This window comes from Rhipicephalus microplus, chromosome 5, assembly GCF_043290135.1.
Source record: "Rhipicephalus microplus isolate Deutch F79 chromosome 5, USDA_Rmic, whole genome shotgun sequence".
Taxonomy (NCBI): Eukaryota; Metazoa; Arthropoda; class Arachnida; order Ixodida; family Ixodidae; genus Rhipicephalus; species Rhipicephalus microplus.
The window spans coordinates 1,229,073-1,255,153 of record NC_134704.1 but is presented as its reverse complement, the minus strand read 5'-3'; the positions used below and the strand labels follow the sequence as shown (position 1 = coordinate 1,255,153).

At 49.5% G+C, this 26,081-nt stretch overlaps 1 protein-coding gene across 6 annotated transcripts in view; it reads right to left on the bottom strand.

The window, feature by feature from the left end:
- Positions 1–26,081, bottom strand: part of LOC119174040 (intermembrane lipid transfer protein VPS13A) — a 1,344,268-nt gene that overhangs the window by 920,564 nt on the left and 397,623 nt on the right. The window lies entirely within an intron of this gene.

Sequence of the window (26,081 nt, the reverse complement as noted above, 5' to 3'; positions counted from 1 at the left end):
TGATCCTTGTGTTCATAAAGCAGATGGCTGTCTGGTTGATCGCTTGTTACTCATTTGTTTATTGCTCCCCGGTGTGCGATTACATGTTTTCATGTGGTGCTAAATTACCGAAATCATGCCGCCATGGCTCCATTTGCTGTTTTGAGGATTTGGAAAAATCTAACTCCGTCGCATTGGCGAAAACAATCTCTGAATCCGGACAGGCCGCCATTGGAACCTGAACTTGGCAACGTTTAACGCTAGAACCTTATATAGTGAGGGAAGTCTAGCTGTACTATTCGAGGAGCCAGAGGGTGTTAAATGGGATATAATAGGGCTCAGTGAGGTTAGGAGGACAGATGAGGCTTATAAGGTGCTACAGAATGGGCACGTTCTTTGCTATAGGGGCTTGGCTGACAGAAGAGAACTGGGAGTGGGGTTCCTAATTCACAGAAACATAGCTGGCAACATAGAAGAATACTATAGCATTAATGAAAGGGTGGTAGGTATCGTAATTAAACTGAATACAAGATACAAGTTCAAGAGGATACAGGCTCACGCGCCTACATCCAGCCATGATGACGCTTCAGTTGAAAGCTTCTATGAAGACGTGGAATCAGCAATGAGTAAGGTAAAAACACAGTATAAAATACTGATGGGAGACTTTAATGCAAAGGTAGGGAAGATGCAGGATGGAGACCAGGCAGTAGGAGACTATGGCATCGGTACTAGAAATGCCAGAGGAGAGCTACTAGTAGAATTCGCAGAACACAAAAATTTACGGATTTTGAATACCTTCTACCGAAAACGAGGAAACCGCAAGTGGATATGGAGGAGCCCTAATGGCGAAAATAAGAACGAAATAGACTTTACAATGAGTGCACAGCCAGGCATCGTGCAATATGTGGAAGTGGTTGGCAAGGTACGATGCAGTGACCATAGAATACTACAATCTCGAATTCGCCTAGACTTGAAGAAGGAACGAGAGAAACTGATACGCAAGAAGCCAATCAATGAGCTAGCACTGAGAGGGAAAGTACAGGAATTCAGATTCTCACTTCAGAACAGGCACTCGGCTCTTAGTGAGGAAACCAACCTTAGCGTAGATACAATGAATGATAATCTGACGAGTATCATTACGGAATGTGCAGTGGAAGTTGGAGGCAGGGTAGTTAGACAGGACACCGGCAAGCTTTCCCAGGAAACGAAGAATCTCATTAAGAAGCATCAAATCATGAAAGTCTCAAGTACAACAAACAAAATAGAACTGGCAGAGCTTTCAAAGTTGATTATTAGGCATAAGGTATGCGATGTGAGAAGGTATAACATGGAGAGAATTGAACACGCGCTGAAAAACGGAGGAAGCATTAAAGCAGTGAAGAGGAAACTTGGGATAGGCAAAAATCAGATGTATGCACTAAGGGACCAAGAAGGCAAAATAACTATCAATATGAATAGGATAGTTAAAATAGCAGAGGAATATTACAGAGATCTGTACAGTAGCCGGGATAACCACAACTTTAATACTATAAGAACTAGCAGTAACCCAGATAACACCACATCAGTAATGACAGAAGAAGTCAGAAAAGCTTTGGAGAGCATGCAAAAATGCAAAGCTGCTGGTGAGGATCAGGTAACATCAGATCTGCTGAAAGATGGAGGACAGATTGTGTCAGAAAAACTAGCCATCCTGTTTACGAGGTGTCTCCTGACGGGAAAAGTACCAGAGTCTTGGAAGCTTCAAGAAGCTTCTCGTTTGGAAGCTTCTCATTTTCAAGAAGCTTCAAGACTGTAGTAGATCATTTCGATAAGATCACGCCCACTCTGTGAACTGTACAGATTATTCTGGGACCTACGTCACCGCCAACGATAACCCTAGAACATTTGTTGGCAAGAGTATAAATGCCAACGCACTTTGCCACTTGTCAGTAGTTGATCGACGGCTGACGCTTCGTTCACTGCTATCTGTGCAAGACTGCTCTTGTAATCGGACTTGCCATTTACCGGGCACAGGTTCGCCCAAATAAACAGTTAAATCCCAACACAAAGTCTCCTGTCTTTGGCCACGTCACGACCCCGTGACATCTGGTGGAGGTGCTGCTTCGTTCATGTACCGGACGCCCCCGTCAAGCCGTGAACCCAGCACACGTCGCGGAGAAGACACCGACGCCAACCAGGAGCAGTGAACAAGCCGCCGACAGCAAGGTCTACCACCAGAATACGGGCTTCTACAAGACAAGGCGAAGAAGACCAAGGCCATGACCTTGACTGCAGCGACATTGACAACCGCAGCCTCTCAGCCCGCGATCGTCATGCATCAACCCAGGAACCACCAACTTTCCATGGGTCATCGTTTGAAGACCCGGAGACCTGGCTAGAAACATACGACCGTGTGACGGCCCTCAAGCACGGGGACAATGAAGAAAAGCTCCGTCGTGCGTACTTTTACCTAGAAGACACCGCAAGGACCTAGCTCGAGAATACGGAGTCCACGCTCCGAACGTGAGATGTCTTCTGCGGCGCATGCCTGCAAACGTTCGCGAACGTTGCTCGCAAATAGAGGGCCGCTCCTTTACTAGAGACCCAGGTTCAGCTATCAAATGAAAATATTGCCATTTTCACAGAGGAGATGACCCGCCTATTCCGTCACGCTGACCCAGACATGCCCGAGGAGAAGAAAGTTCGTTTCCTCATGCGAGGGGTTAAACAGGAGATCTTCGCGGGACTAATAAGGAATCCACCGAACACCATCAAAGAATTTGTATCCGAGGCGACCACCATCGAAAAGAACCTTGACATGCGCACCAGACAGTATAATCGCCGCCTGACTCCTCCAAAATGCGCTGCTGCTCAAGCCAGTGACTCCGATGACCTGCATGAAACGATCAGAGCGATCGTGCGAAAAGAGCTGCGCAAACTGTTGCCTTCGGCGCAGCCTCAAGTGAATTCGATCGCCGACATTGTGCGAGAAGAAGTACGGCAATCGCTTCAAATTCCCCAAGTACTGCTGCCCGAGCCGGAAACTATGAGCTATGTCACTGCGGTGCACAACAACGCTCCTACCCGTCCACGTCAAAACGCCGCCCCATCGCACTTTCGTCGCCAGACGCCACCGCCGCCACCACCCCCACTGACGTCCTACCGTTCGCCAGCAGGCCAGTGCAGTGCGCCGAGGAAAACAGACGTTTGGCGACCGCCCACTCTGCTACCACCGCGGCGAGGCCGGGCACACATACCACCATTGCCAGTACCGACAGATGAAACTGCATGGCTTCGCCGTCAATGCACCACGTCCGAAGCCAGGAGAACGACACCGTGACATCGCCGACTGACAGGATCTCAATGGACACCACGAAGTCCTTCCTGTTTGCCGTTACCCAGCCGACGCATGTCACCGCACCACCGGCAGTACTCTGGCCCAACGTGAGGTCAGTCTTCTAGCCCATATCCGGGAAACTAAGGGCAGCAACCGATGGAGGTGCGGTTGCTGTGCGACGAACTACCAAAGATCTTTTTCCGACGACGCCGCCGCGACGGGGCTTTCCGAGCACAACGCCAACCAGGCAAAGCCCTGATGGCGACCCCTCACTTACAAAAAGTGACCTGATGACGCAACATGGAAGCAGCGGCACAAGCCGATGCAGCGCGACCTGACGCCACGCCCTCAATGTAATGCAAGACGGTGAACTAGCGACCTAAACGTTCTTATCGACGGCCACAGTGCGACCATTCTCGTCGATACTGGAGCCGACTATTCCGTCATCAGTGGGTCGTTCGCCACGAAGTTGAAGAAAGTTAGGACAGCTTGGGAAGGCCCTGAAATCTCCACAGCCGGAGGTCACCTCGTAACGCCTGCAGAAATCTGCACAGGGAGAGTCAAAATTAATGGCCATATTTATTCTACAGACTTCGTAGTCCTACAGCATTGCTCGAGAATTGTCATCCTTGGCATGGACTTCTTATGCCTCCATGGTGTTGTCATCAAGCTAAGAACAAAGTCGATAACGTTATCCACAGAAGAAGCACTAACACTGTGCACGCCGTCAGGAAACCATGCCTTGAATGTGCTGGAAGAACAAGTCACTATTCTGCCTCACTCTAGCGTCATTATTTCAGTCGGCATTCCTAAATCACCAGTCTTGGAAGGCGTCGTTGAAGGCAGTCAGCATCTGTTGGTCACACGAAATATTTGCGTCGCAAGAGGAATTGCAGAGCTGCGGGAAGGCCAAGCAACGGTTATGCTCACGAATTTCAGCAATGAGTATAAACATGTGAAGAAAGAACACCGGTCACATGCATCGAAAAAATTGTGGAAGCCACCAGTGCTTTCGCCTTCGCCCATTCTGCGGAACCTGCTCAGAGGAGCCAAGCCCCTCCCACAGCTTTCGACTTCAATCCCAGACTTCCGAATCATAAGCAAGAACCGCTCAAGGCCCTGCTTCTGCAATACGAAAATTGCTTTTCGTCATCACCAAAAATTCGGCGGACCCCAATCACGAAACATCGCATCATAACCGAAGAAAAGGCCAGACCACTCCGTCAGAGTCCGTACAAGGTTTCGGCGCGAGAACGCGAGGCCATGAAGAGACAAGTTGATGAAATGCTGCAGGATGACATAATCCAGCCGTCCAAGAGTTCATGGGCGTCCCCCGTGGTGTTACTGAAGAAAAAGGATGGAACCCTATGTTTCTGTGTCGATTAGCGCCGCCTCAACAAAATCACAAGAAAGGACATGTATTCTCTCCCAGGAATAGACGACGCACTTGATAGGCTTCATAACGCCAAGTACTTTTCATCAGTGGACCTCAAGACTGGCTGATGGCAAATCAAAGTCGACGAAAGAGACCGAGACAAAACGGCGTTTATAACACCGGACGGCCTCTTCGAGTTTAAGGTGATGCCCTTCGGTCTTTGCTTAGCGCCTGACTTTTTAACGCGTTATGGATACAGTACTGGCAAGATTGAAGTGGCAGACTTGCCTTGTGTACTTGGACGACCTCGTCGTGATTTCCTTGAGTTTCGACGAGCATCTTCGGCGCCTTGAAGCTGTACTTCAAGCCATCAAGACGTCCAGACTCACACTGAAGCCAGAAAAGTGCAGACTTGCATACGAGGAGCCCTTGTTTCTGGAGCACATGATTGGCAAGTCTAGAGTTCGTCTCAATACACGGAAAACAGCCACATGCCGACTTCCCGCTGCCCACTGACAAAAAGGCAGTGTGCCGATTTCCGGGCCTGTGTGCCTATTATAGGCGATTCGTGAAAAAACTTCGCCCGCATCGCCGATCCACTCACTAAACTTACCAAGGCTGATGTGGAGTTCAAGTGGGAAACGCCGCAGGAACACACATTCAAGGAGCTTAAACATCGCCTCCTGATGCCTCCGTTACTTGCCCACTTCGTTGAATTCGCCGACACAGAAATGCACACTGACGCAAGCAGCGTAGGTCTTGGCGTCGTTCTTGTGCAGATGGCTGACGGACTTGAAATGATTCTTAATTACGCCAGCCAATTGCTATCCAAAGCAGAAGGCAATTATTCCACAACAAAAAAAGAGTGCATTGCCATCATCTGAGCTATGTCGAAATTTCGCCCCTACCTCTACAGCAGGCCCTTCAAAGTTGTAAGCGACCACCGCACCTTGTCTTGTCTAGCTTTCTTGAAGGACCCTTCAGGTCGCCTCGCACAGTGAAGCCTGAGACTTCAAGAATATGACGTTACCGTCGTTTACAAGTCTGGCAAGAAACACTTCAGGGCCGACTGCCTCTTTCATGTGCCTGCGACCAACCACCGCCCGACAACCCCGAGGACGACTACTTCTTGGGAACGATAAATACCGACGACTTTGCTAAACGACAGCAGGCCGACCCGGAACTTAAAGCCCTAATAGAATACCTCGAAGGCAGGACCGCGGAAGTCCCGAAAGTATTCAAGAGTGCACTTGCATTGTTTTTCCTGCGAAACGGTCTTCTCCAAAAGAAAAACTTTTCCCCGCTTCGAGCCAAATACCTTTTTGTGATGCCTTCAGCTCTGCGACCAGAACTATTGCAGGCCCTACACGATGATACGACGGCAGGGCACCTCAGTGTTTCTCGCACGCTTGCGAGGATACAAGAAAGGAACTACTGGCCACGTCTTACCACCGACGTCACTCGTTATGTGAGGACATGCCGGGACTGTCAGCAACGCAGTACACCGCCGACAAGGCCAGCGGAACTTCTGCAGCCAATGAACCACCTCGCCGACCATTCCAGCAGATTGGTATAGACCTACTGGGGCCGTTCCCGACGTCAGCTTTCGGACACAAGTGGATCGTGGTAGCTACCGGCTACCTCACCCGCTACGCCGAGACAAAAGCCCTGCCCAAAGGCAGTGCATCCGAGGTAGCTAAGTTCTTCGTCGAAAATATTGTCCTACGTCACGGCGCCCCTGAGGTCCTTATCACCGACAGAGGAACGGCATTTACTGCTGACCTAACTCAAGCGATCTAGGCATACAGCCAGACAAACCACCGCCGGACGACAGCGTACCACTGGACACCATTCTTCCGTACGTGACCTTCGCATACAACACGGCTGTGCACCTAGGAGACGACGGAGATATTTCCATACAAATTGGTCTAAGGAAGGAGCCCGGCAAAGACGCTCGATGCTATGTTACCCAACGTCAACGACGAAGAAAACCTCAATGTGAGTGAGTACCTTCAACGTGCCGAAGAAGCCCGACAACTCGTGCGTCTACGTGTCAAGAATCAACAGATGACCAACAGCCGCTGTTACAATCTTCGACGACGCTTCGTGGATTACCAGCCCGGTGAAGGTGTTTGGGTGTGGACGCCGATACGCTCACGTGGACTAAGTGAAAAGCTTCTGCGACAGTACTTTGGATCAAACAGGGTGGTTCGACGTGTCGGCCCACTTGATTATGAGGTTGTCCCCGATGGCATGACGAACTCTCAACAACGCCGATCGCGATTGGAAGTCGTCCATGTCGTGCGCCTCAAGCCATTTTATGTGCGGTAACAAACTAAAATAGTGTTTTTTTTGTATTTTTGCTGTATCCTAATTTATTTATTGTACTTTCTTGCATTATTGTTGTACCTTCATCTTTATTTAAAGCATCCGGACGATGTCTTTTTCAGAGGGGGGCAATGCCACGCTCCATTTTTCAAATTTTGTTATCGCCCCAATACACTACACAATTCTCAGCGCAAACCACGCCTGCAGTTTTCGAGAAGCTTCAGGACTATATAAGATCATTTAGATAACATCATGCCCACTCTGCGAACTCTACAGATTACTCCAGGACCTACGTCATTGCCAGCGATTATCCTAGAACTTTCGATGGCAAGAGTATAAATGCCAACGTACTTCGCGGCGTGTCAGTAGTTGATCAACGGCCGATGCTCCGTTCGCTGCTATCTGTGCAAGACTGCTACTGTAATCGGACTTGCCATTTACCGGGCACAGGTTCGCCCAAGTAAACAGTTAAATCCCAACACAAAGTGTCCTGTCTTTGGCCTTGTCATGACCCCGTGACAATATAAATTAGAACAGAAGCGAATTCGAATATCCTAATATTCGTTTGAGTATTCGAAGCATTCCAAGAATTGCACAAGCACACGAACAAATGTTCTGGAACATCGAATATTCGAGGAATATTCGAGTTCAAATATTCAAAATTTTTGAATATCTGGTTATCGAATTATAATAAAGAACTGTGACTGTGAATAAAGAACTGTGTAAGCCAGCGTAATCAGCGACAACGTCCAGGCCGAGCGTCTCGTGCTTAGCACTGACAATGTGTTTGCCGAATTTTGCATGACCCACTACATTCATCATTACATATTTCCCCCTCGCTGAAGACGGTGCCAAGTAAGTGTTCTAAGGTGTCGTGAGGACAGGCGGTTCGTGATACGGTTTGAGGCGATCCGCATGTACGATTTCACGGCCTCGGCGACGCATGTCCACAATGGCTGTGAGGGGTACGATGACGTAGTTAACAGCGGAAGTTCGTTCTATGACACGATAAGGTCCATGGTACCTGCTGAAAAACATGGTAGAGGTACCAGGAGAAGCACTGGGGGCACCCACAGCCAAACAAGAGAGTTGGGCGAAAACTGGTAGTTGGACCGTCCATTGTCGTGACGAAATTTCTGTAGCCCTTGTTTTTGTGTTGTAAGGGTGCGAGCTAATTCCCAACATTCTTCCGCATACTGAGCGGCTTCGGAAACTGGTGTGCCTTCGAATGAGTCGGGTCGGTAGGGGCGAATGGTGTCGATTGGAGATGATGGTTCTTGACCATAAAGTAAAAAGAAGGAAGAAAAGCCTGTCGTCGCTTGAGGTGTCGTGTTGTAAGCGTACGTTACGTAAGGAAGGATAAGATCCCAGTTGGTGTTGTCGGAGGCGACATACATAGAAAGCATGTCGCCAAGAGTACGGTTGAAATGCTCGGTCAAGCCATTTCTTTGTGGACGATATGCAGTAGTACACCGGTGAATCACATGGCATTAAGCAAGAAGTTCTTGAATAACATCTTCGAGAAAGACGGGGCCTCGGTCACTCAAAAGTTCACGTGGAGCACCGTGACGCAGAACAAAACATTGCAGCAGGAAAGACGCAACGTCACGTGCCGTCGCGGCTGATAGAGCGGCCGTCTCTGCATATCTCATGAGATGGTCGATTGCTACAATAATCCAGCGATTCCCAGCTGATGTATATGATAGAGGACCATAAAGGTCTATTCCAACCCGGTCGAATGGTTGCACTGGGCATGGTAACGGCTGCATTGGGGCAGTAGGATGGCTAGGATCGTGCTTGCGGCCCTGGCACTCCGTGCAAGATCGAATGTACTTTTGAACGAATGTGTACATGCCGCGCCAATAAAACCGAAAACGTAGCCTTGCGTAGGTTTTGAACAAACTGGCGTGCGCACACTGCGGATCGGCATGAAAAGCAGCCCATATGCTCGCACAGAGATGCCTGGGTATGACGAGAAGCAATGTGTGGCCCTCAGAATGGTAGTTGTGGCGATAAAGTATTCCATCACGGATAGCAAAGTGAGAGGCTTGTCAGTGTAGCGCTCGAGATGGCGGGTGGGCGAGTGTTTCAGATAGGTAATTAATCAGAGACGCAATTCACGAATCTTTGCGCTGCTCCGCAGCCATGTTGATGGGTCCTGATAGTGGAAGAAAGTTGTCTTGGATGTAGGCAATTGCAATATTAGTAGAAACAGGGGAACGCGAAAGAGCGTCGGCATCGACGTGGTTCTGCTCTGAGCGATAAATGACACGGATGTCATACTCTTGGAGCCGTAAAACCCATCGCGCCAAGCGTCCGGAGGGATCTTTGAGGGAGGATAACCAGCAGAGCGCGTGGTGATTGATAACAACATCGAAAGGGCGGCCGTACCGATAAGGCCGAAATTTTGTAATGGCCCAGATAATCGCTAGGCATTCTTTCTCAGTTACCAAATAATTTGCTTATGTTCTTGTAAGAATGCGGCTCGCGTACGCAATAACATATTCTTGGTAACCAGGCTTTCGTTGGGCGAATACAGTGCCAAGACCGACACCACTGGCATCTGTGTGGAATTCTGTGGGAGCGCTTGAATCGAAATGAAACAGTATGGGTGGTCTTGTAAGCAGTTCACGGAGCTTCGGGAAGGCATTGTTGCAGGCTGGAGACCACGCAAATAGATTACGATCTCCCTGAAGTAGGTCTGTCAGAGGTGCCATGATCAAGGCGAAATCCCGGACGAAGCGGCGGAAGTATGAGCAAAGCCCAATGAAACTATGCAGCTCCTTAAGAGACGCGGGCCTTGGGAACTCGCGAACAGCACGTAGCTTAGCAGAGTCAGGAAGAACGCCATCTTTTGACACGACGTGTCCAAGAATGGTCAGCTTGCGTGCTCCAAAGTGACACTTCTTCAAGTTAAGTTGGAGGCCTGCTGCAGAGAGGCAGCGTGGAACCTGTTCCAAGCGATGAAGGTGCATGGGCAAATCGGGCGAAATTACTACTACATTATCTAAGTAGCACAAACATGTGTTCCATTTGAGGCCTCGTAGGATAGTGTCCATCATGCACTCAAATGTTGCCGGCGCATTGCATAGGCCGAATGGCATCACGTTAAATTCATATAAGCCGTCTGGTGTAACAAAGGCAGTTTTTGACCTATCATCTGGATTCATGGGCACTTGCCAGTACCCAGAGCATAGATCAAGAGAGGAAAAGAACTCTGCGCCTTGTAAAGAGACGAAGGCATTATCGATTCGAGGCAAAAGATAAACATCTTTTCATGTTATTTTGTTTAGACGACGATAATCTACGCAAAAGCGTATCTTGCCATCCATATCTTTAACTAAAACAACTGCCGATGCCCAAGGACTGTTTGATCGTTGAACGACACCGCGCTTTAGCATGTCACCTACTTGTTCATCGATGACACGGTGTTCAGTCGGCAAAACACGATACGGTCGCTGCCGTAGTGGTATGTGATTACCTGTGTCGATCTGGTGGCATACAGTAGATTTTCGACCTAAAGTAGCACTGTGACTGTCAAAAGATGGTCAGAACTTGTAAAAGAGGCTCAAAAGCTCACACTTATGTTGTGGGTTTAGGCCTTCGTCGATGACACGGTTGAAAATGTCGGTAGTGGAAGGGTCATTCACAGAGCTACAGGAGAGGGTGCTGACTCCCTATGATCCGTCAGGTACGTCAAGTGTGGCGATGGTTTCAAATGATTCTATCGAGCCTATACATTCACCCCGAAGCAGCGTAATCGTGAATGGGAACGAATTCCCCACAGGCACGTCGGTCGCACAACCTTGAAGAGTAAGGAGAGCAGTTGGGAGTGGTGGTAGGTGGCGATGAACGAAAGCAGAGGAAGGCGTGAAGAATGCGGTAGCGTCGACGACAGCGGAACACGACACAGGTGCGAGGACAGTAGCGCGCATAGGGATCTGGGTGTTGTCACTAATTACCAACTTTGCGTAGAAAGGGCGATCGTCCGCAGGTAGAGCATCACCAAGGGGACAAAAGACGACTTCTGCGTGGGCGCAATCAATGACGGTTTGGTGATGGGAGAAAAAATCCCAACCTCAAATGATGTGGTGAGAACAGTGCGGGAGTACTACGAACTGCACTGTGTAGGGCACTCCTTGAATTACAAGTCTGGCAGTACACACAGCCACAGGCTGCACAGGCTGTACAGTGGCAGTATGAAGACATGAACCTATGTAAGACGTTGTCACTTTTCGAATTGAACGGCAAACTTTTTCGACGATGACAGAAAATGCAGCACCAGTATCAATAAGGGCAAGTACGGGTACACCTTCAAGAACAGCATTAATTACATTCAGCGGCAAACGAAGAGAGCTTGTGCTTTGCGACGAGGATGCAATTCTCGCTTTGGGAACTGCGTCATTTAGTTTTCCGCGTCGATTGTAGGGGGTGTCAGCGCATTGGGAAGGGCGAGCGTCGACGTGGAGAAGGAAATCGGCAATCAGGAGCTGGTCGGTGGCTTGGTCGAGGAGCGTACAATTCGGGGTCTGGAGTGTAGGGAGTGTACATGTAATTGTTCTTTTATGGACGTGGGTTTTCATGTGTGTGGAGTGGGCGGCTGCGGCACAGACGTGTGACGTGTCGAGGTAGACCACACGGAAAGCAGATCGGTCGGTTGTCGGCAGTGCGCCATGGATTAGAAACTCGGCGGACTGGAGGTCGTGTTGGCTGGCCGGCATAAACAGGAGCAGGCAGTGGAGGCGGCGCTTGGAACGTCTGTGGTCGTTCTGCTGCTTCGGCATACGTCAATGGTGCATTGACTGGTGGCGCCAGCTGCGAAGGAAGAACCTCAAACACTTGGTCTTGTATAATAGTTCGTAGTGTAGGGCTAAACGCCCCCCTGCGCTCCAGTAGGCCAGAGATAAGCGAGAGTTGGGGGGCAACTTCTTCGTGCATAATATCTTTGATCTGCGAGAGGAATACGGGGTCTTGCAAGGGAGTTAAGCCGGACATCGATTTCTGATGTGGGATAGCACGGCGGGTGACGAGACGTTGCCGGCGGAGCTCATCATAGCTTTGGCAGAGCTCGGTAACTTGGGCGACAGTAGCAGGGCTTTTTGAAATGAGCATCTGGAAGGCGTCCTTGTCGATACCCTTAAAAATATACTTGATGCGATCCACCTCTGTCTTGTTCGCATCGACGCGTTTGCACAAGTCAATGACCCCTTGTATGTAACTTGCGAAATTCTCACCAGGCAGTTGAGATCTAGACTGAAGGCACTGCTCCGCACGAAGTTTGCGGTCAGCAGGATGACCAAAGACTTCACAGAACCTTGCCTTGAATGCTGTCCAGTTTGGAACGTCGGTCTCATAGTTCCGAAGCCACAAGTGGGCAATACCACTGAGGTAAATGCCGACAGTGGCCAGTCTCGTGGCTTTGTCCCATTTGTTCAAGACACTCACGAGTTTGTAAGTAGCCAGCCAGTCGTCGACATCGTGATCGTCAGTGCCGCTGAATATGGGAGGATCCCGCTGACGGACCACGCCGGAGCACACGATGGCCTGGGGGGCCATAGGTGGAGGGCTTGTGGCAGATGCAGTGGTCATGACGGCAGGTCGTGTCCGGCTTCGCAACTCCAGGATTGTAAGGAGACCCAGCAAGCTCCACCAATTATAATAAAGAACTGAGACAGTCATAACTGTTATTCGAGACCAGGTAGGAGCGTAGGCCTAGCCAGCGAAATCAGCGACAAGGTCCGGGCCGAGCGTCTTGTGCTTAGCACTGACAATGTATTTGCCGAGCTTTGCATGACCCACTACATTCATGATTACAGATTCAAATACGATTATTACAAGTGCAATAATCGCCAAATATTCGAAACTTTTCAATATTTCCACATCCCTAATAATGATCAAAGAACAACATAGCGTAAGGGTACATGACGAGACAATGCTGACTGCATCAAAGGTGACTATTTCCCAGTTTTTAGTGTTTGTATGTTTGTGAGCTAAGGTTAATACAACACATAATCTTTATTTATAAAAAGTCGTCTAGGTGTTTTAAAAAATGATAGTTCTTCTCAGGATACTTGAACGCAGAAACTTTGGTCTATCTATATGTCACACAATTTAGTCACCCAACCTAAGTTTAGGCATTCACTGTATGCCCAGCTCTCTTGAACTGGTGGCTGCATTTATACTAGTGAACATTGTCGATCAAAAAGCAAACATTACGCATATCTGAAACGCCACATTAATACATAGGTACAGTGCAGACCATTTATAACGTAGCTGCTTACAGTGCAGGATCGGTTACAACGTAGTTCTTTTCGACTCCCATTTACCCTTCTACGTACCCGCATACCACTTATTGTGCAGTTTCCGAGATAAAAGACCAGTTATAATGCGGTTGCTGGAGATCTTTTCTGACAAACGCAACAGTGAGTGCGTGTCTGGAGAGATGCGCTGGGTGCATCGCTGGGGAGCGAGCGATGAAATCATTATGGAGGAGGAGGGGAGGCAGAGTGAACAAAGGAAGGGCAGAGGAAGAAAAAGTCGCAGGATATCCACCGAGTGGATGATGATGAGTGGGGCGAAGCGTCCATCAGCCCGTCCGTGCTTCTCTTCACCCATTCGTTTTTGCTTCCACCCGTCTGCTCGACCATCTATGCGTCCACCTGTCGGTTCGTCTTCTAGTCTGTTTGTCTGTCTGTCTGTTCGTGCATCCATCTAGTGAACACTCCAAGTACTGCTATCTCGCATCCCCTGTGGCACATACCCGCTCCATGCGTCCGTCCAGTCGTCTGTCCATGCGTGCGTCCATCTAGTAAACATTCCAAGTACCACAATCTCCCATCCCAATGGCTACATATGACAACGACGAAGGATGGACAGACCCACATCTTAAGGAGCTTCACCCCGAAAAAGAAAAAAAAAAGTTACACCATCTTCCACTAAAGGATCACATATGAGTAGAATGCGAAGCAGCACATAGATTGACTGTTTATCATGGACACATTGCCTAATGTTTTGCGTCCTTGCAAGTGGAGCGCACCATGAGTTCACTGTAGTGTTTGTTGTTGTTACTCATCCCGAACTCTTGTTACAGCGTTGCCACGCAGGCTCATCACTATGCGATTCGGGAGCACATCGGCTCATTGCGTGCCAGCAATATCTCATTTCTTGACGCTATTACCTGATTTTTGATGCTGTGTTCGGTTGGTCACTCCGGTCCTATGACTCAGAGTTACCAGATACCTAGGCAGCTGACAATCAGAGCGCGAGAGGCAGCGTACCAAACGAATATCTTGGCGATCTGGGAGCAGCGCGCTTATACCGCCACCGTGCAGCCAGTGTGGGAAGCTGCCAGGTAAACAATCCTGCCCCGTATCAACAAACGGCGCCGATCAGTTCAGTGGACATCTTGGACAAGTGGATACAGTGACAGCCTTCTCAGCTCGACACATGAACCTGGCAAGCGTCACCGTCCAAGCTGTTATCTTCAATGCAAATAATGTGGCTCTTTGCGAGCTGCTGCAACAACAGCATCGACAATTTCTCCCACTTCGCTAGCCACTTACTTATGGACATGGAGCATTTATCGCTTTGTAGGTGTGAACTCGCCACACACACGCTCAAGAATGCCACTAAGAATGCACGTGTGTGAAGTATCATGCACCCAGCAATGTCTGCTTCCAAATCACGCACTCAAGCTATTGGCGCTGTTCATCTGGTTCACTGGGAAAACAGCGTTGCATTGACCGGTGAGAATTAGACACACGCACACTTTCGGAGTTCTGTCAGTTACGTCATCCCCATGCATGATCACATCAAGAATGACCATTTTGTCCACTACAGCTGTGGCAACGACAATCACACGCGCTGTAGAAGACAGTGGGTGCGCTGATAACATGCACATTTCCGAAGGTTCGAGCACGTTGCGCTCTACCTTCATTCGACAGTTTCGGTACTAAAGTCCATATCACCATCCGCGATCAGGAGAAGCGTTCGGAACATTCAAGTTTTGGCCCAATGGACACAATGGAATTTGGCTGGACAATTTCTGGAATTTGTATCTGCTGATACGTAGCTTAGCAGAGTCAGGAAGAACGCCATCTTTTGACACGACGTGTCCAAGAATGGTCAGCTTGCGTGCTCCAAAGTGACACTTCTTCAAGTTAAGTTGGAGGCCTGCTGCAGAGAGGCAGCGTGGAACCTGTTCCAAGCGATGAAGGTGCATGGGCAAATCGGGCGAAATTACTACTACATTATCTAAGTAGCACAAACATGTGTTCCATTTGAGGCCTCGTAGGATAGTGTCCATCATGCACTCAAATGTTGCCGGCGCATTGCATAGGCCGAATGGCATCACGTTAAATTCATATAAGCCGTCTGGTGTAACAAAGGCAGTTTTTGACCTATCATCTGGATTCATGGGCACTTGCCAGTACCCAGAGCATAGATCAAGAGAGGAAAAGAACTCTGCGCCTTGTAAAGAGACGAAGGCATTATCGATTCGAGGCAAAAGATAAACATCTTTTCATGTTATTTTGTTTAGACGACGATAATCTACGCAAAAGCGTATCTTGCCATCCATATCTTTAACTAAAACAACTGCCGATGCCCAAGGACTGTTTGATCGTTGAACGACACCGCGCTTTAGCATGTCACCTACTTGTTCATCGATGACACGGTGTTCAGTCGGCAAAACACGATACGGTCGCTGCCGTAGTGGTATGTGATTACCTGTGTCGATCTGGTGGCATACAGTAGATTTTCGACCTAAAGTAGCACTGTGACTGTCAAAAGATGGTCAGAACTTGTAAAAGAGGCTCAAAAGCTCACACTTATGTTGTGGGTTTAGGCCTTCGTCGATGACACGGTTGAAAATGTCGGTAGTGGAAGGGTCATTCACAGAGCTACAGGAGAGGGTGCTGACTCCCTATGATCCGTCAGGTACGTCAAGTGTGGCGATGGTTTCAAATGATTCTATCGAGCCTATACATTCACCCCGAAGCAGCGTAATCGTGAATGGGAACGAATTCCCCACAGGCACGTCGGTCGCACAACCTTGAAGAGTAAGGAGAGCAGTTGGGAGTGGTGGTAGGTGGCGATGAACGAAAGCAGAGGAAGGCGTGAAGAATGCGGTAGCGTCGACGACAGCGGAACACGACACAGGTGCGAGGACAGTAGCGCGCATAGGGATCTGGGTGTTGTCACTAATTACCAACTTTGCGTAGAAAGGGCGATCGTCCGCAGGTAGAGCATCACCAAGGGGACAAAAGACGACTTCTGCGTGGGCGCAATCAATGACGGTTTGGTGATGGGAGAAAAAATCCCAACCTCAAATGATGTGGTGAGAACAGTGCGGGAGTACTACGAACTGCACTGTGTAGGGCACTCCTTGAATTACAAGTCTGGCAGTACACACAGCCACAGGCTGCACAGGCTGTACAGTGGCAGTATGAAGACATGAACCTATGTAAGACGTTGTCACTTTTCGAATTGAACGGCAAACTTTTTCGACGATGACAGAAAATGCAGCACCAGTATCAATAAGGGCAAGTACGGGTACACCTTCAAGAACAGCATTAATTACATTCAGCGGCAAACGAAGAGAGCTTGTGCTTTGCGACGAGGATGCAATTCTCGCTTTGGGAACTGCGTCATTTAGTTTTCCGCGTCGATTGTAGGGGGTGTCAGCGCATTGGGAAGGGCGAGCGTCGACGTGGAGAAGGAAATCGGCAATCAGGAGCTGGTCGGTGGCTTGGTCGAGGAGCGTACAATTCGGGGTCTGGAGTGTAGGGAGTGTACATGTAATTGTTCTTTTATGGACGTGGGTTTTCATGTGTGTGGAGTGGGCGGCTGCGGCACAGACGTGTGACGTGTCGAGGTAGACCACACGGAAAGCAGATCGGTCGGTTGTCGGCAGTGCGCCATGGATTAGAAACTCGGCGGACTGGAGGTCGTGTTGGCTGGCCGGCATAAACAGGAGCAGGCAGTGGAGGCGGCGCTTGGAACGTCTGTGGTCGTTCTGCTGCTTCGGCATACGTCAATGGTGCATTGACTGGTGGCGCCAGCTGCGAAGGAAGAACCTCAAACACTTGGTCTTGTATAATAGTTCGTAGTGTAGGGCTAAACGCCCCCCTGCGCTCCAGTAGGCCAGAGATAAGCGAGAGTTGGGGGGCAACTTCTTCGTGCATAATATCTTTGATCTGCGAGAGGAATACGGGGTCTTGCAAGGGAGTTAAGCCGGACATCGATTTCTGATGTGGGATAGCACGGCGGGTGACGAGACGTTGCCGGCGGAGCTCATCATAGCTTTGGCAGAGCTCGGTAACTTGGGCGACAGTAGCAGGGCTTTTTGAAATGAGCATCTGGAAGGCGTCCTTGTCGATACCCTTAAAAATATACTTGATGCGATCCACCTCTGTCTTGTTCGCATCGACGCGTTTGCACAAGTCAATGACCCCTTGTATGTAACTTGCGAAATTCTCACCAGGCAGTTGAGATCTAGACTGAAGGCACTGCTCCGCACGAAGTTTGCGGTCAGCAGGATGACCAAAGACTTCACAGAACCTTGCCTTGAATGCTGTCCAGTTTGGAACGTCGGTCTCATAGTTCCGAAGCCACAAGTGGGCAATACCACTGAGGTAAATGCCGACAGTGGCCAGTCTCGTGGCTTTGTCCCATTTGTTCAAGACACTCACGAGTTTGTAAGTAGCCAGCCAGTCGTCGACATCGTGATCGTCAGTGCCGCTGAATATGGGAGGATCCCGCTGACGGACCACGCCGGAGCACACGATGGCCTGGGGGGCCATAGGTGGAGGGCTTGTGGCAGATGCAGTGGTCATGACGGCAGGTCGTGTCCGGCTTCGCAACTCCAGGATTGTAAGGAGACCCAGCAAGCTCCACCAATTATAATAAAGAACTGAGACAGTCATAACTGTTATTCGAGACCAGGTAGGAGCGTAGGCCTAGCCAGCGAAATCAGCGACAAGGTCCGGGCCGAGCGTCTTGTGCTTAGCACTGACAATGTATTTGCCGAGCTTTGCATGACCCACTACATTCATGATTACAGATTCAAATACGATTATTACAAGTGCAATAATCGCCAAATATTCGAAACTTTTCAATATTTCCACATCCCTAATAATGATCAAAGAACAACATAGCGTAAGGGTACATGACGAGACAATGCTGACTGCATCAAAGGTGACTATTTCCCAGTTTTTAGTGTTTGTATGTTTGTGAGCTAAGGTTAATACAACACATAATCTTTATTTATAAAAAGTCGTCTAGGTGTTTTAAAAAATGATAGTTCTTCTCAGGATACTTGAACGCAGAAACTTTGGTCTATCTATATGTCACACAATTTAGTCACCCAACCTAAGTTTAGGCATTCACTGTATGCCCAGCTCTCTTGAACTGGTGGCTGCATTTATACTAGTGAACATTGTCGATCAAAAAGCAAACATTACGCATATCTGAAACGCCACATTAATACATAGGTACAGTGCAGACCATTTATAACGTAGCTGCTTACAGTGCAGGATCGGTTACAACGTAGTTCTTTTCGACTCCCATTTACCCTTCTACGTACCCGCATACCACTTATTGTGCAGTTTCCGAGATAAAAGACCAGTTATAATGCGGTTGCTGGAGATCTTTTCTGACAAACGCAACAGTGAGTGCGTGTCTGGAGAGATGCGCTGGGTGCATCGCTGGGGAGCGAGCGATGAAATCATTATGGAGGAGGAGGGGAGGCAGAGTGAACAAAGGAAGGGCAGAGGAAGAAAAAGTCGCAGGATATCCACCGAGTGGATGATGATGAGTGGGGCGAAGCGTCCATCAGCCCGTCCGTGCTTCTCTTCACCCATTCGTTTTTGCTTCCACCCGTCTGCTCGACCATCTATGCGTCCACCTGTCGGTTCGTCTTCTAGTCTGTTTGTCTGTCTGTCTGTTCGTGCATCCATCTAGTGAACACTCCAAGTACTGCTATCTCGCATCCCCTGTGGCACATACCCGCTCCATGCGTCCGTCCAGTCGTCTGTCCATGCGTGCGTCCATCTAGTAAACATTCCAAGTACCACAATCTCCCATCCCAATGGCTACATATGACAACGACGAAGGATGGACAGACCCACATCTTAAGGAGCTTCACCCCGAAAAAGAAAAAAAAAAGTTACACCATCTTCCACTAAAGGATCACATATGAGTAGAATGCGAAGCAGCACATAGATTGACTGTTTATCATGGACACATTGCCTAATGTTTTGCGTCCTTGCAAGTGGAGCGCACCATGAGTTCACTGTAGTGTTTGTTGTTGTTACTCATCCCGAACTCTTGTTACAGCGTTGCCACGCAGGCTCATCACTATGCGATTCGGGAGCACATCGGCTCATTGCGTGCCAGCAATATCTCATTTCTTGACGCTATTACCTGATTTTTGATGCTGTGTTCGGTTGGTCACTCCGGTCCTATGACTCAGAGTTACCAGATACCTAGGCAGCTGACAATCAGAGCGCGAGAGGCAGCGTACCAAACGAATATCTTGGCGATCTGGGAGCAGCGCGCTTATACCGCCACCGTGCAGCCAGTGTGGGAAGCTGCCAGGTAAACAATCCTGCCCCGTATCAACAAACGGCGCCGATCAGTTCAGTGGACATCTTGGACAAGTGGATACAGTGACAGCCTTCTCAGCTCGACACATGAACCTGGCAAGCGTCACCGTCCAAGCTGTTATCTTCAATGCAAATAATGTGGCTCTTTGCGAGCTGCTGCAACAACAGCATCGACAATTTCTCCCACTTCGCTAGCCACTTACTTATGGACATGGAGCATTTATCGCTTTGTAGGTGTGAACTCGCCACACACACGCTCAAGAATGCCACTAAGAATGCACGTGTGTGAAGTATCATGCACCCAGCAATGTCTGCTTCCAAATCACGCACTCAAGCTATTGGCGCTGTTCATCTGGTTCACTGGGAAAACAGCGTTGCATTGACCGGTGAGAATTAGACACACGCACACTTTCGGAGTTCTGTCAGTTACGTCATCCCCATGCATGATCACATCAAGAATGACCATTTTGTCCACTACAGCTGTGGCAACGACAATCACACGCGCTGTAGAAGACAGTGGGTGCGCTGATAACATGCACATTTCCGAAGGTTCGAGCACGTTGCGCTCTACCTTCATTCGACAGTTTCGGTACTAAAGTCCATATCACCATCCGCGATCAGGAGAAGCGTTCGGAACATTCAAGTTTTGGCCCAATGGACACAATGGAATTTGGCTGGACAATTTCTGGAATTTGTATCTGCTGATGTCGCATCGCTGACATTTTAGTATACGTTTAGATGAATGCCTCCTAAATTCCTTTATAATAAGATGCGGTAGGTTCGCAAAAAGCCTGGAGTGGATTGACCTGCGTTTTTGTCACTACGGTGAGATCACGCTCAGAAATTTCGATTTCCGGGAGATTTTCATGACAACCGCACTAACGAAAGAAACGGTCATAATCCAGGAGTCTCCCGGAAAATCTGGGAGACTTGGCACGTATGGATCTGTTTATCATGAACTTGGAGAAAAGCGTCGCTCTTTTTGAGCCTGCCTGCTACCTCATCCCTAAATTTAAGAGCTTTACGACTTGATCACGTGAGCTTTCTGCTTTGCTGGCAGTATGCAGCCTCATGTAAGCTAAACAGGATTTCATCGTTCTTGATCAATTGCCCGCAAACGTAAACTTTGTATTGTCATAAAAAAAGCCGGCAGGATGGCAGAAGACAACGCAGAGAGAAGCATGAGCAGCAACCGCCGCTCCTCTGAGGAAGACGACGTTGAGTCTTTTGTTCTTTTTTGATCTGTTAATATACACGTTTTTTTCTTGGTCACACCATAATCCTGTGTTTTGTTATTTCCCCGTTGCGACATTGATGGAAGTGCTGGACTTCAACTCTTGATGCTGAAGACTCCTCCACAGAGCAGCACTGCCAGTCTGATCCTGCAACCAGTTCCCCTACTAAAAACCACCGGACACAGCTACAGTCACTGACTGTGAGGCCTTAGACCTAGGATAATCCCCTTGGAAGCTTCTCAGCTAAGGACTCCATCTGAAAAAATGGCAACCACACCCGCTTTTCAGTTGACCGTTGAGCAACCTCAGGTTCCAAAAACGTTCTTTGAGGAAGTTTATGAAGACATGGAGGATTGGCTTGAGCAGTATGAGTGAGTCGCCAAAGAGAATCATAGAACAATAGAGTAGAAGCTATCGTGGGCCCAGTTTGTCCTGGCAGACAGCGCTCATATATGGTATGAGAACCAGGTAGCCACATTAACTTCCCGAGATGAATTTCGGCGGCAGCTCTTCGGAACCTTTGCAAACAGCAACTGTACCGAAGCATAGTGGCACCAGTTCTGTGCCAGCGTGAAAGAAGACGTTGACGTCCGTGTGTGGCTCGTGCTTGCCAGGTTTCTGCCTGTACCAGCTTGCTGCGGCTAACGTTTCTGAAATAATAACCTGTGTTTTTACGCAACCTTGCTCGTTGCATTTGGTGGAAACGTGCTGGGTAACGTCCTGGAGCTCCGCAGCCGTAAGCTACCATCTCAGTCCGCGATGACCGAGCGCGTCGATCCCCCACAAGGCTCTTCCACGCTGCCACCTGTCATGTGTTCTGGTGTACTTCGTCTGCATGACCCACCAGTATACAACGGCACTGAAGATCAAGATGTCGAGGACTGGCTGGCAGAGTACGAGCATGCCAGCGCGATTAACAAGTGGGATGACCCTGCGAAGCTGACTCACGTCATCTTCTACTTGACGGATTTGGCCAACCTATGGTTCACCAACCACCAAGCCGACATTCCCACCTGGTCGGTTTTCAAAGAGGCCGTCACTTCGTTTTTCGGTCGTCCAGCCATGCGTAAGCTTCGTGCTGAACTGGGACTGCGGGGACGATTTCAGCGAAATGGTGAGAGCTTCACGAGCTACATTGAGGATGTGATCAGCCTCTGTAGGCAAGTTGATGCCAGGATGACGGGGGCTGACAGAATAAAGAATATAATGAAAGGCATTGATGACGATGCTTTTCATATGCTTGTGGCCAAAGACCCACAGACCGTCACGGCCGTGATTCAGTTATGTCAAAGTTTCGATGAGCTGCGCAAGCAACGAGTTTCTACACGTCGCGCTAATACGCAAACAGCTGATATTTCGGCCTTGGAATGCAAAAGCAGTGGCCCCGACTACAGCGTGTTAATGCCTCAAATTCAGCAGTACATCTGGGAGGAAGTTGCTCGACAGCTTTCTCTTGTCGCCACCATCAACGAGACCCCCACAACACTGGACCACTCACTTCGCCGTGCTATTCAGACGCAAGTTGCCGAGGCTCTCCCTTCGCCCGCATCCCCAATATCAGTGGCTGCACCGCTGACTTATGCAGAAGCCGTCCGCCGACCTCCTGCCCAACCGCCGCTCCCTTCATACAGTCCAGCCACCAACTACTACAGGTCACTAGTTTCAGTTTATCCGGTAAATCGACCCTTTCCACCACCTCGAGCACCTGTAAACTCTTGACGTACTCCGAATAACCGGCCCGTTTGCTACAACTGTGGTATTCCAGGACATGTCGCGCGCTACTGTCGTCGCCGTGGATTCTATTTTAATGATGTGCAGCATTCTGGCAACTTACCTCGGCAATCAGAATCGCATGTGACACCTAATTCACATGACCCCCGCTCACGTCGACCAGACTTCAGCCGGCGTCGATCTCCTTCACCCCGTCTTCGGTCTCCTTCCCCCATGCTTCTCCGTTCCAACCACGCCCAGGAGGAAAACTAACAGTTGCAGTTCCTGAGGCAAGAGCTGCGCCACCGACGAAATTTCCAAGGCCTCATCTTTCGCCCCCTAACGAGATTGCCGTGTTTGTGAACGGTTTCGCCACAACTGCTCTTGTCGACACAGGTGCCGCTATTTGTATAATCAGTGAATTGTTATGCCGCAAACTGAACAAAGTGACGACTCCACTGGTTGAAATTTCTTTACGCACAGCGAGTTCGCAACACGTCCAATCTTCTGCCACATGCACTGCTCGTGTTGTGATTCAAGGAGTGCTTTACGTCGTTGAATTTGTCGTCCTTCCGCATGCGTCTCATGAAATCATCCTGGAATGGAACTTTCTTTCCGCTAATCGTGCGGTCATTGACTGCGCTAGTGCACAACTCGTTTTCTTTCCATTCAGCACGACATTCATAGATCTCCCTTGCTCACCCAAAAAAGTGATAGTCACCACAGACGTCGTCATCTCTGCTTTTTTTGGTCGCCGCGGTATCTCTTTTGAGCAACTCCGTCCCAGATTCAGCTGCCCTCTTTATGCCGTCGCAAGAGTGCGCTTGTCGCCGGAACCTTGTCGTCCCGTTTGCCGTCATAACACTTGCCGATGGCTCCAGTGCCGTGTACGTGTGCAATCCGTTCCCTTGTCCCGCTACCTTATTGCATGGCGAATGCATTGGGAGTCTTGACACTTATGATGACATCTTTCCTTTCGATGCCCGTTCTGATACGACACCGATGTCCGTGGATGCTGTCACAGCTGGCACCGCGCCCTCACTACCTGACGAAGACGTTCTGTTGCGCAGCGTAGACACCGGCCTTACGCAAAACCAGCGCAATCAGCTCATTCAACTACTTGACCGTTTCCGCGCCTCCTTCGACCACGGACAACCTCCCTTGGGACGCACGTCAGTTGTCGCTCACCATATCGACACCGGTCATCATACTCCACTTCGTCAGCGCCCCTACCGCGTCTCGCAGGCTGAGCGTGACGTCATCACTCAACACGTCGACGAGATGCTGCAACGTGGTGTTATTCAACACTCACACAGTTCTTGCTCAGTGATGCTCGTGCGAAAAAAGGATGGCTCCATCAGGTTTTGCATGGATTATCGTCGACTAAACAACATCACACGCAAGGATGTTTATCCCCTGCCACGCATTGATGACGCCTTGGATTGCCTTCAAGGTGCGGAGTTTTTCTCTTCACTGGATCTGCGCTCTGGATATTGGCAAGTGCCAATGGCTGAACCAGACCGTCCAAAAACGGCGTTTGTGACCCCTGACGGCTTATATGAATTTAATGTAATGCCCTTTGGTCTTTGCAATGCGCCTGCGACTTTTGAAAAAATGATGGACAGTGTCCTCAGGGGACTTAAATGGCACATCTGTCTTTGCTATTTAGACGACATAGTTGTATTCTCGGCGAATTTTGAAACTCATCTTTCCCGTCTGGAACAAGTTCTCCAGTGCCTTACGGCAGCCGGGTTGCAACTAAACTTCAAAAAATGTCGTTTTGGCGCCCAACGTGGGGCCAAAACGACAACGTGAGGCCAACGTGGGTTTTGGCGCCCGCAAACTCACAATTCTCGGCCATGTCGTTTCAAAAGAAGGAATATCGCCAGACCCTGCCAAACTGCGTGCCGTTGCCGAGTACCCCAAGCCTACTACTCTAAAGGAGCTTCGTAGTTTCGTAGGCTTGTGTTCCTATTTTCGGCGTTTCATTCGCAATTTTGCCTCTATAATTGCCCCTCTGACTCAGCTTCTCTCCCGTAGCGCGGACCTCTCAGGCTGGAATTCCCACTGCGATGAGGCATTCACGGCGCTACGTCGGCTACTCACCTTTCCGCCAGTTCTCTGCCACTTCGATCCCAATGCACCCACTGAAATTCATTCGGATGCAAGCGGTGTCGGCCTCGGTGCCATTCTCGCTCAACGCAAGGATGGCTGCGACGAGTACGTTGTCGCCTATGCCAGCCGTACACTAACGAAGGCAGAGTCCAACTATTCCGTCACGGAAAAGGAGTGCTTGGCTATCATTTGGGCTATAGGAAAATTTCGCACCTACCTTTACGGACGCCAGTTTGATGTTGTCACAGATCACCATGCCTTATGCTGGTTAGCGTCCATGAAAGATCCTACTGGCCGCCTCGCTCGTTGGGCTTTACGCCTTCAGGAATACGATATCCGTGTTGTTTATCGCTCAGGACGCAGACATTCAGACGCCGATGCACTATCCCGTTCTCCACTGCCTCCTGACCTTGCCTGCTTATCAACTGCCATTTGCGATTGGTCATCGTTGAGCATCACTGACATGCCATCCGAACAGCGCAAGAATCCTTGGATCAATTCTTTGCTCGACGTCCTCTCTCACAGTTCGTCAGAAACGACTTCACGCTCCCTCTCTCGTCAAGCAAGACACTTTTCTGTCCGTGAAGGCTTGTATCGCCGCAATTACGTGACGGCCGGCCGTAGGTGGCTCCTTGTCATCCCTCGTCATTTGCCTTCGGACATCTGCGCTGCCTTTCACGATGACCCCCAGTGTGGCCATGCTGGAGTATTTAAGACTTACTCTCGCCTTCGTCTAAGATACTACTGGCGCGGCATGTATCGGCACGTTCGCCAGTACGTTCGGTCATGCACCACGTGTCAACGACGCAAGACGCCTTCTCACAGCACTGCTGGCCCTTTGCAACCCTTAACCTGCCCAACAAGACCATTCGACCGCGTCGGCATTAATATTTATGGTCCTCTACCCAACTCTCTTCGAGGCAACCGGTGGGTTATCGTCGCCGTGGATCATTTGACACGCTACGCTGAAACATCTGCGCTGCCTGCTACCACTGCGAAAGACGTTGCGTCCTTTCTTCTTCACCATCTCATTTTGCGACACGGTGCACCTCGTGAATTACTGAGTGACCGTGGACGCGTGTTTCTCTTGAACGCCGTCGACGAGCTACTCAAGGCATGTCGCACGGTTCATCGGAAATCCTCGGCATACCATCCTCAAACCAATGGCATGACGGAACGCTTTAACTGTACCCTTGGAGATATGCTTGCCATGTACGCCTCTGACGACCACACCAATTGGAACCAAGTGCTCCCTTTTGTCACGTACGCATACAACTCTGCGCCACAAACAACCACTGGCTTTTCTCCTTTCTTCCTCCTGTACGGACGTGAGCCATCATGCTCCATGGACACCATTCTCCCTTACAGGCCTGATGTTTCCGAAGCGACGCCTGTTTCCGAAGCAGCTGCTTATGCCG